Raw genomic sequence first — 12,025 nt, forward strand, 5'->3', positions numbered from 1 at the left:
AAAACCAAATGGCGGCAGAAAAATGCAAATAAATCGTAAAAGACATGGTTGTATAAGGAATGAAAAAGCATAAAAAAGTCGAAAGAATTTTCGGTGAAATTTAAAGGAAAGGCTTCAACATTACGAGTGCAGGAGGAATTCCACTGTTAAATGCAGACAAGAGAACAGATAGGCGGAAAGAGTACACTGAAGTCCTCTGTAAGGGGGGAGGGACTGCCTGATGACATGATAGCAGAGGAAATGGTAGCCAGTGGGGAAGACGTGGGGAATTCCGTGTTAGAGTCAGAGCTTTGGAGGCTTGCAGTTGCATAAGGCAGAAGAAATAGAAAAGATTCCTTAGGCATTTCTGAAATAATTGAAGGGAGGTTGCAACCATGCGACTATTCAAGATAATCTGTGGTTTCTACCGGATTGAAGACATACCACCAGTCTTTCAGAAAAACGTCATCCACACAATCAAGAAGACAGCAAAGGCAGGTAAGTGCAAGAACTATCCCACAATCTGCTTAACGCCCCATACGTCCAAATTTATGGTAAGAATAATAAACAGAAAAATCGAAGAGAAATGATGATCAGTATGGCTTTAGGAAAAGTAAACGCACCAGTGAGGCAGTTCTGACGCTCTGCGCTTGGTAATGTAAACAAGACTTAGGAAAAATAAAGATACCTTCATAGGATTAGTCAGCATAGAAATTGCGTTCTACGATATAAAATGGCGCAAGATGTTCTAATTTCTAGATAACAAGTGTAAGTCATAGGTAAAGACAGGAAATGTTTAGGAATGCGATTGAAATTCAGAGCGAAAAATATCGATGACAGATTCGATGACAACATTGTTAATCCCAATGAAGGAGCTGTTGAATGCAAAGATCATTCTAATGAGAGCACAGTACAGACTGAAGATAAAACTAAGAAATATGTAAGGAATACTAGCAGAAAATAGATTATCGATAACCTTAATGCGATCACCTCTCGGCCTACCTTTCAAACCAACATGGGCGTGCCAAACTGCACCCAGTAAAATGAAAGCATTTGCTTGTGAAAAATAAAACTTTTACTTTCTTTTTTAACGCCACCTATAGACACCCACACCAACCACACACCGGACCTGCGAACAGGGTCTGGGATCATAACGCTATGAATAAACCTCATAAGGTGCACCAATGCTAGGATGTAATATTAGCCGGCCGAAGTGGCCGTGCGGTTAAAGGCGCTGCAGTCTGGAACCGCAGGACCGCTACGGTCGCAGGTTCGAATCCTGCCTCGGGCATGGATGTTTGTGATGTCCTTAGGTTAGTTAGGTTTAACTAGTTCTAAGTTCTAGGGGACTAATGACCTCAGCAGTTGAGTCCCATAGTGCTCAGAGCCATTTGAACCATGAAATATTATAATTTACGATCAGTGTGCCCCATGAAAGGCAACTATGGTTGGGGTGAATCTTATAAACACAGTTTGGTCACGGAATAAAGAGAGTGAGGAATTTAAATGGGATGAGTACCATTTCTAAAATATTGATAGCAATGTTGCATATAGCCTCCTTTTTTCCTTTTTCTTGTGTGCTGTATACAACAAGCCAAAACTGAGTTTAATTTAAGAAAGAATTTATCCATCATCAAGAATTTGTCTAGAAATAAGGAAAGTTATAGTGAAAGCATTTGGCTGGAGAGTGGCCCTATACGGGTGTGAAACTCGGACAATAGGAAAACGAGAGAAGACGACTAGAAGCCCTGGAGGAAGATGAAGATGAAGATGAAGATTAGCTGAAGATACGAAATTACCAATACAGAGATGCTGAGAAGAGTACAGGAAACTTGATCTCAGTGGAGACACATCCAGAGAAGAGACAAACTCGGAGGAAACATTTTAAGACACAACAACATCATTGTAACAATAGCAGTGGGAGCGAATCACCGGGGACAATTAAGGACGTCATACAGACAGCAGATTATGAGTGATGTACAATGGACTATAGATGCGGAATTGAAGAGGAAGCAGACAGGTGAGGGGAATGGCGTACTGCTGCAATCCAACCTCAGGATTGAACTCTAAAGAGAGTGAGAGAATTAATATCGAATAAGTCAACTTAATTATTTAGTTCGATACAATGGTGACTATAGGCAATTTGGGTACGCCTCTCTCTAAGTGGAGCTGAACTCTTTTAAAAGAGTTATCTGCGTTTTACGTGATCTCAGGTCGATGTTACTCATTGCATAATCCATATAAATATTATGAATAGGAAAGTAGCTCTGTCTGCCTCATTTTTACGGCTAAACCTCTGAACTAGTTTCAATGAAATGCCGTATGGAAGTAGCTTGAACCCTGAAGAAGAACACAGGCAACTTTAAAAAGAGTGTAGTACGAGAAATTTGTTGATCTGAAGAAAGTTACGTGAATTGGGGTAAAATATTTACTCTTTGAGAGAACTTTTTACACTTTGACTTTTGAACTAGACTGATGGAAAAAAAATCGCAACGACAATAAATAATTAATGTAGAGTAATGAAATTTCGGCAATATATTTGTCTAGGTCTAACATATTTAAGTGATTAACATTGCAAGATCACAGGTTAATGTAAGCGCGAAATAAACCATTGCAAGTTTAGCTTCCAGAATGGTGAATGCAAGCGTGGAATCGTGCACGCATTGTGTTCTACCGGTGCCGGATTTCAGTTTGTGGGATGGGGTTCCACTCTTGTTGCACTTGGTCGGTCTATACAGGGACTGTTAAAGCTGTTTGTGGATGACAGTGGAGTTATCGCCCGAGGATGTACCATATTTGCTTGATTGGAAACATATCTGGTGATACAGCAGGCCAAAGCTCGAGCATAGCAGCACAACAGACCAAATCACTGAATGACGTACAAATTTGCAGTCAGGGTTCGTGGGATAACCACAAGAGTACTTCTGCTGTCACACGAAATCACTCCCGAGACCATAGCTCCAAGTGTAGGTCCAGTGTGTCTAGCATGCAGTTAGTCGCAGGCTCTCAGCTGACCTCCTTATAACCTACACACGGTCGTTACTGGCACCGATGCAAACCAGCTTCCATCAGAAAATACAACAGATCTCCATCGTTCCCTCCAATGAGCTGTCTCTTGACACCATTGAAGCCGCAAATGATGGTGGATTAGGGTCAGTGAAACTTACGCTACAGGACCTCTGGCTTGAAGCTGTCCATGAAGTAACTGATACCTAACTGTTCGTTGTGTCACTGCGGTGCCAACTGCTGCTGAAATTGCTGCTGCAGATACAGTACCATGCGCCAGAGCCATAACCCGAAAACGAGGGACTTCCCTCTCGGTATTACCATGTTGCCGTATGGCACACGGTCTTCTTGCGACCGTACATTCTCGTGATCACATCTGGTAGCAATCATGTCCAAGGGCCACATTCCTGCCAAGTCTTTCTGTATTATCGTATTACAAGACAGCGTACAGATTCAGTGAGGTGTTGAGAATGGCGTCTTCGTCTCTTTAAAGGCATTTATGACTAACCAACTCACCACATCGCGTCTTAAAGGTAACTAACGCTCACGGCCGTTGCAGCGTTTATTTAAAGCAAGTTCCGATGTTCATCTTCATTCTGGTGCGTAATTTGAAAAGACATCATCTTTCAGATGTAGAAAGACGCCTACCAGCCTTCGTTCATGTCGCACAACTCCTTCTTGGTTTGCAGCTTTTCTCCGTCAGTGTATCACATTTGTGAAAATCCTTTTATTGGTTGATATATTCTACGTAATACGATTGAACGTAATGAATACATTTCCTATACAATCTTCATCATGTTTAATCCATACTTGCATGCTAACATTATTAAATGCAAAAGTAGCTTTGTCTGCTATATTTTTAAGACTAAATCCATCAACTGATTGCGATTAAATATGGTTTGGTGAGAGATTGAACTCTGATGAATTACGTTTGAAAATATAGAAACAAACACCCCTAAGAGCGTGATGTAAAAACTGGAAAATTTTTTTACATCAGTGAACATACCACATGTTAAAAAATTAATAAATTTGCTCTATAATATACACATTGCAAAATTGTGAAAACAAATCAACAACCAAATATTTTTCTTTATTTAAAACAACCGGTTTGGACAGACTATGCTGTCATCTTCAGGGCTTAAAATCTTTTTGTCGTAAAACATGTTCATTTTACGTTGACATCATACACAATATGTCAAGTGGATAAAAACACCACATTATAAAAGGTTTGTCATCGCTAAAATAATTAAAACATAAAGCACCTTGTGCAACAGGCTATGTCCATATACATATTGTTCACAGTTGCTTGTTGCATCATAAACACATGGTACACAAAAGCACAGCTGTTTGCATATGCTGGACATATTCTAAACAGTGAAAATTTCTTCACTTTAAATGGCGTATAAATGACCTGTGAATAATGTGTATATGGACATAGCCTGTTGTACAATGTGCTTTCTTTAAATATTTTAATGATGACAAACCTTTTATACTATTTTATTTTTATCTACTTGACTTCTTGTATATGACGTCAACGTAAAATGAACAAGTTTTACAACAAATAGGTTTTGAGACCTGAAAATGACGGCATACATAACTGGTTGTCTTAACTAAAAAAAAATATTTTATGCGATCTTGCCTGCTGAATGGTTTTTTTACTATTATAAAGATAGCCCTTCAGCTCTCTGTAAATAAGAATATTCAGTTACATTGCAAAATATTTAGTAGTCTCACATGGAAACAAATTATTTAAAATATAACAGTTCGGTTTCAAGAAGTGTTGCTCGACTGCGAATGCTACTTATACATTCACTCTTCAAATATTACAAGCCTTAAGTAGTAATATGCCGTCAGTTGGTATTTTTATGATCTTTTCTTAGAAAAACTCAATATTCCGTAAAACTGATGGCTTCACACACAGATAGTTAAATCATACTTAACAAACATAATGGAAAAGGTTCTGTTAAGTTATTGAGACAGTGTCGAGAAGGTAGAATATTTTAGTGACTCGAAAAATATTTTCACAATGAGAGTCCCACAGAGTTCAATTTCGGGTCCACTGCTGTCCCTTATACATATTAACTAGCTCACTGCCCACTGCTTCACCCACATTTTGTAAGTAGTCTAATGGTCAGCAAAGATTTTTTTTAAATCAAAGATTTACCTTGTTCACAAATTGCAACACCTTCAAAACTTTTCACCCTACTTAAGGCCATGTAAACATGGTCTTTTCCCAAAGCTCTTCTGACCATAGAGCGATTCTGCTATTTTGATTTTATCCATACTGGATGAGAGGTCGTGGTTATGAATGTCAATGTTAAAAAATATATCGGCTCAACCACTTGTTTATAGTCTAAAACACTACGACTGACGCGTTTCGGATGTGAAGCTTCCATCATCAGAATAATAAAAAGTAAAACAACCTGTTAAAACTCGATGAAATGGAACATGCACCAGGCACAATAAAATTGATAATAAAATTAAAACATCGTGGCTACTTCCCTTGCTGCAGCCGTGTCTTCCAAGGTGCATCTCCACATAGTCGTCAAAATATAAAAAAACTCTAAAATGTACGTAGAATAGTGATCGAGAAAGCACAGAAAGTTTGGCTGGCCGCGGAAATACAATTTCTCCATAAGAAAAAAGATGTAATTAACGAACAGCTACTTAGAGCCCACTTAGAAGCGGCGAACGCAGTATCCAGTGCGACATGGACAAAGTTAAAGCCGAAATAGGCGAGGGGCTACAGAACGAATTTGTAAAAATAAAAAGCAGGCAAGATACTAAATTAGAGAGATTACGACGTCAGTACAGTAACGGTAGAATAGAGAGAACGCAACAAGTAGATAGGTTCCACTTTTACCCCAGGGTTGTTAATGAAATTGATATCGTTTTCTACGATGACGAGCTAAATTTACTTAGTAAGGGGCTAAAATTTAATGTACAACCGGCTTTAAATAAAAAAGTAATAAAAGATTTGGTTGTGTCAACAAAGATCGCAGCAGATGTTACTAAACTAAATACAAATGAAAAAGGGCATTTGGGGCATAAATTAGCAAAAGCAATTAAAGCTGAACAAAATAAAATTTCGAATAAAGCTTACAGTCATAGTAAAGATTACAAAACTGTTACTTCTATTAACGAAAAGCTTGATTCAAATAACGAAATCGTTACCAAAGCGGACAAATCAAATTCTATTGTTATTGTTAGTGAAGAGCAGTACATTAATAAAACATTGCAGTTCTTTTCGGAAAACGATATTACAGAAATCGGCATGGATTTAACAAAAAAGGTACATGCCGAGTTAAAAAAGCTATTGAAGAGGACTTTCTTCCTCTTCACAGAAAAAGAAAAATACGCTACTCCGTCATGAATCCAAAAGCTCCACGACTTAGAACTCAGTTTAAGGTACATAAGGAAAATTGTCCTGCTAGAGTAATTGAGAATTCTAGAAACAGTCCTTTATGCAAAATTACTAAAATGACCGATAAAATTTTAAAAGAATCTTTCGTGTTCCAGGATTAGTTTTCAATCACTAATAATTCAGCTTTGATAAATGAAATTAAGGATCAGCCTATGGCTGACACAGCCCGTCTAGTATCTCTACACATTAAAAACCTTTATTCGAATGTACCGGTAAATGAGGCCTTAAGGTCATCAAAGAAAATTTGCTTAAGTACAAAACACTATCTGAGCAACAATTAGTCGAATTCATCGAACTGTTCGAATTCGTTCGGAAATTTAATTATATTTCTTTTAACAATAAATTTTATATGCAAAAAGATGGACTGGCTATGGGTTCCAGTATATCTGGAAGCATAGCAGACATCTTTATAAATCATTTGGTAAAAAGACTCCTCGTTAACCCGCAACATCCCGTGGATAATGTTGTATATCGCAAACGCTATGTAGATGATACGCTGCTTCTTATTGATGGACAAGAAACAGAAGTTGCAGAAATAGTAAACAAATTTAACGAGTTACACTGTAAAATTGAATTCACTGTGGAAGAAGAGAAAAGTGGTGAACTGCAATTTCTCGACCTAAGTATTAGGAAACAAAATGGTAGGCATGTTTTTAAAATATTTTGCAAACCAACCACAACTGATGTGTTGATACAAAATAATGCCTGCCATCCTAATAGCCAGAAACGTTCTGCGTTTAGATCTTTGATAGATAGAGCCTTTAGAGTCCCTATGAATGAAGAAGACAGAATGACTGAGCTGAACATCGTGAAACAACTAGCCAGAGCTAACGGATATCACCAAAACGTTGCCAATAAATTAATACGTCAGAAACAGCGCGCGAATGCAAGGAAGAATACCGCAATTAATATTACGAGAGTCACAATACCATACTTCGGTGATATTTCTCAAAATGTGGCTAACATTTTCAAACCTTTTAATGTTGATACCGCTTTTCAGACCAATAATACGCTGCGGTTTAAACTAAGAAATAATTTGCAGCAGGAAAGCGATAAATATGAGAGAGCTGGGGTCTATAAAATTCAGTGAAACACGTGCAAGGCAGGCTATGTAGGCCAAACTGGCAGGTCCTTTAAAGTACGTTACAAAGAACATAGCGATACTTTCCGGCTTAATAATTTCGAAAAGTCAGCTGTAGCCATGCATATTTTGGAAACGGGACACCCCATGTTGGGAATAGATCAGGATCTCGTTATTTTACATAGGCAGGACAAAGGCAAAAAGCTGGATCTACTAGAACAGCTGGAAATTACGATACATAGCGTGGATAATCAGAACACACTGAATGAACAGCTAACTGGTGATACAAATAACTTTTTCAAACATTTCACTGGTTTCTTTTAGTAACTACATTTTTAGCAGTTGGCAGGATACCATCATTTCATGAGGTCCTTGGAACATGTATACGTTATCTGTTTGTATAGACATCTCTGTCACTTCCTTGTTTACTTACGCGTGAGCTCACTCGCGTTTCAGTGTCGTGTTTGGCTACTTGGTGTGTGGTGTCAACGAAGACGCACGGGCGGTTTACGACGATAGAGGAAGAGCCATGTGGTTAGATGTTGAACACCATAGGCGACACCATTTTAGAGTTTTTTATATTTTGACGACTATGTGGAGACGCACCTTGGAAGACACGGCTGCAACAAGGGAAGTAGCCACGATGTTTTAATTTTATTATCAGTTTTATTGTGCCTGGTGCATGTTCCATTTTAGCGAGTTTTAACAGGTTCTTTGACTTTTTATTATTCTGATGATGGAAACTTGACTTCCGAAACGCGTCAATCTTAGTGTTTTACACTATAAACAAGTGGTTGAGCCGACATATTTTTTAACATTGCGATTCTGGTAGTTGGAGTCCAAGGTATTTGTTAATCATGCCTTTTACTTTCTAGTGGTGATATTTCCATAGAAACTTTCATCTCATAACTCATATTTCTTTATACCTAGCTGGGAAGTAAAATGCCAATATTTATAGATATAGTTGAAATGTTCTTTTAGTGAACATTTTTTTTTTTTTAATTTTCACTCCCTATTTCACCCTCTAAAGGGCTGAATTGCCAAAAATAGTCATACACTCATTTTTTGTTTTCTAACATGGAAGCCAAATACAAATTTTCATAAATTTAGCTTTGAAAATGTTTTCAGAATGAAAACTGTGCAGCTGGTCCCGACGGAGGTTCGAGTCCTCCCTTGGGCATGGGTGTGTGTGTTTGTCCTTAGGATAATTTAGGTTAAGTAGTGTGTAAGCCTAGGTATTGATGACCTTAGCAGTTAAGTCCCATAAGATTTCACACACATTTGAACATTTTTTTTGAAATAATTTCATAAAATTTTTCATCCTCTGCTTCACTTTCTTAAGGGCACTGAATTTAAAAAAAAATTGAAATACATATTTTTCATTTCAAACTAAGTCAGATACTAATTATCAGAGAGGTAGCTTTAAAAATGTTTTAGTAATTCTTTAATAATGATTTATTCCCAAAAAACTTTCACGCACTATTTAACGCCACTAATGGTCGAATTTTCAAAAATGCTGAAACACGTATTTTCTTATTTCTGACTGAGAAACCAAATAACAATTTTCGTGGTTCTATTTTCAAAATTCTCATCTCTTACTTTAGCCCCTTAGGAGAAGAATTTCGAACAACCCATTCTTAAACAATACCTACAGTATAAGATCCACACCCTCTCCAAGTTTCAAGTTTCTATCCTCAGCAGTTTAGGCTGGGCAGTGATGAATCAGTGAATCAGTGTGGTCTATATCACCTCTTTATGTACTGAATTTCCAAAAGCAGTGAAACACGCATTTATTTCGTTTTCAGCCGAAAATCGAATATCAGTTTCCGCAGATTTACCTTTGTATTATCATAAAATATTTCATTCCCTACTTCACCAATGTAGGGGGTGAATTTCCAAAAACAGTGACGTTTATTTTATGTTTCTAACAAAGAAGCCAAATATAATTTTTTATAGATTTAGCTTCAGAAGTGATTGCATAATGAATCCATAATGCATCCACTTATACTTTCATCTATGGTTTGATTTCTAAAAACAGTGACACACATTTTATTTATTTCCAACTGAGATGCCAAATGCAAATATTCGTAGATTTACTTTTGAAAATGCGTTCATTATAAAATTGTAACGCATATCGTCACTGATTTCACTCCCTTAGGGGCTGAATTTCCAGAAACAATGAAACAAGTTTTTTTATGTTTGTAATGGAGAAGGCGAATACCAATTTTCATACATATAGCTTTAAAATATTTTAGTTGTTCTTTAATAATAGTTTATTTAAAAAAACCTCTTAACTGTTTCACCCCCATTGAGGCTAAATTTCCAAAAACGTTGGAACACGTACTTCCTTATTTCTGACTGAGAAACCAAATACCAACATTCGTTTGTCTGGCTTATAATTGCCTAAATAATAACATTTTTTTAAAAAAAACATTCGATCCCTATTTCACTCGCTATTTCACCCCCTTAAGGGTTGAATTCCCAAAAATGCTAAAACATCTAATTTCTCATTTCTGACTGAGAAAACACATGACAATTTTTTTAAAAAATGAAATTTCGAAAATATCAGATCTGAAACGATGCCTACATTACAAGATCAACCCCCTTCCCGAATTTCTAGTTTCTATCCTTTGCGGTTTGGGCTGGGTGATGATGAGCCAGAAAGTGAGCCAGTCTGCCGGGACATTGCCTTTTATTTAAAGAGATGCAACATAAGAGATGGTAAATGATATTCTCCAAAAAATTTTTAAATGGTTCTCTGGAAATGGAATCTCCCTAACTTCAGGAAAATGTCACATTACATTCGGCTCAGTACAATAAATGGAGTCATAACAACAGTTTACATAGCATATGATCACACGTCAATAAACAGGGTAGAATGCTCCATATTTTTTGGTATATATATTTTTGAAAACTTGAAATGGAACAACGCATTACTGCGCTTCTTAAACGTTTAAGTTTAACTACTTTTGTTAATGTTGGGGAAACATGTATCAACATCCTGACATATCTTGCTTATTAATTCATCACATAGAAAAAAAGTATTGATTGTATGAAAGTGAGCATTAAGAATAGTACATAGTGTTCGCCCATAGGCATCTTGTAAGTACCTTTTCGAGGGGCTAGGCATTGTAACTGCACCGTTACAGTACATGTATTCACCAATGATATTCGTCATAAATATTCCATCGCAATTTGAGAAGAACAGTGTTGCCCATATCTACAACAGTAGAAGGAAAATGGCCAGTATTACCCACTATTAAAGCTGTCAGTGGCTCAGAAAGGAGGTCAATAAGCAGCAAAAAAATTTTTTGAGCATTTGTCCAATTACGTAAAATGTCTCAGAGTTAGCGATGTAAGTATAAATCTAATTCGCATTAAATAATATTAGCGTGGAATTATGGATTAAACATGTTGACGATTGCATAAGAAATGTATTCATTACGTTGAATCGTGTTGCGTAAAGCATAACAACCAATAAAAGAATAGTTCGTATGACCTATACAACATGTGACAAACTGTATTGCTACTTCAGTAGCACGATGTATGGATGCGCACTCCTGCTTCCCCTCCTCCGGACACATCACTTGGCGGCACACTGCACATGCCACCACATCGATCGTGAGGTGGGGAGAGCGGTGGGAGGGGGGAGGGGGGGGGTTGCACATCACAAGATATGCTTACCCAAGCAGGCAGAGACGTAAAGGCAGCTGACATTATTGCACATATTATAGCTCACTTACTCAACACGGTTCCCGCGGCTACCCCGTCGGAGGTTCGAATCCTCCCTCGGGCATGGGTGCGCGTGCTGTTCTTAGCGTATGTTACTTTAAGTTAGATTAAGTAGTGTTTAAGCCTAGGGTCGATGATCTCAGCAGTTTGGTCACATAGGAACTTACTACAAATTTCCATATATTCAAAACTAGGGATGTGCAAGCACAACCATGAGTTACAGAAAGCACTTAATATTTTATTAAAAACTTAGGATATAATATTTAAGTAAAATGTCTATGGTTGTCAGAGGACCTATAACCATGCGCGTCCTCGGGACATTGGTGATACGGCTATAGCAGAAGAATATTGGAAGTAGTGTATTGAGGGCTGGATAACAACATGCATGTGGTTCAACGTGTGGTTCTTCAAGTTTTCCGGCGTAATAAGTTTCCAGTGGGATTTTGGGATTGCAGCCGGATGACGTACACATCTTGTCCGATATTTTGGCTGGCAATTATCCATCAATCTTCACGTTAATGTTGTACAAAACGATATTTGGACTGAACCATTCAGGTAGTGTCAGGTTATTTGTGCACATCACCATGTTTCGGCTGACAACCATTCAACTATATTCAGGTGAGCGTTGTACAACACTCACCTGAAGCTGGCTGATTGGATGATAGCCGAAGCATCGTGGCAAGATGTCGATCTCATCCACCTGTCATCCGGAAACCTCTTGGAGCAATATGGACTATAAAAACCAAAATAGTTATGCATTAATTGTTTGGTGACAATATATTACAGACCTTCAGAATCAAATG

The sequence above is a fragment of the Schistocerca piceifrons genome, chromosome 2, assembly GCF_021461385.2.
Source record: "Schistocerca piceifrons isolate TAMUIC-IGC-003096 chromosome 2, iqSchPice1.1, whole genome shotgun sequence".
Lineage (NCBI taxonomy): Eukaryota > Metazoa > Arthropoda > Insecta > Orthoptera > Acrididae > Schistocerca > Schistocerca piceifrons.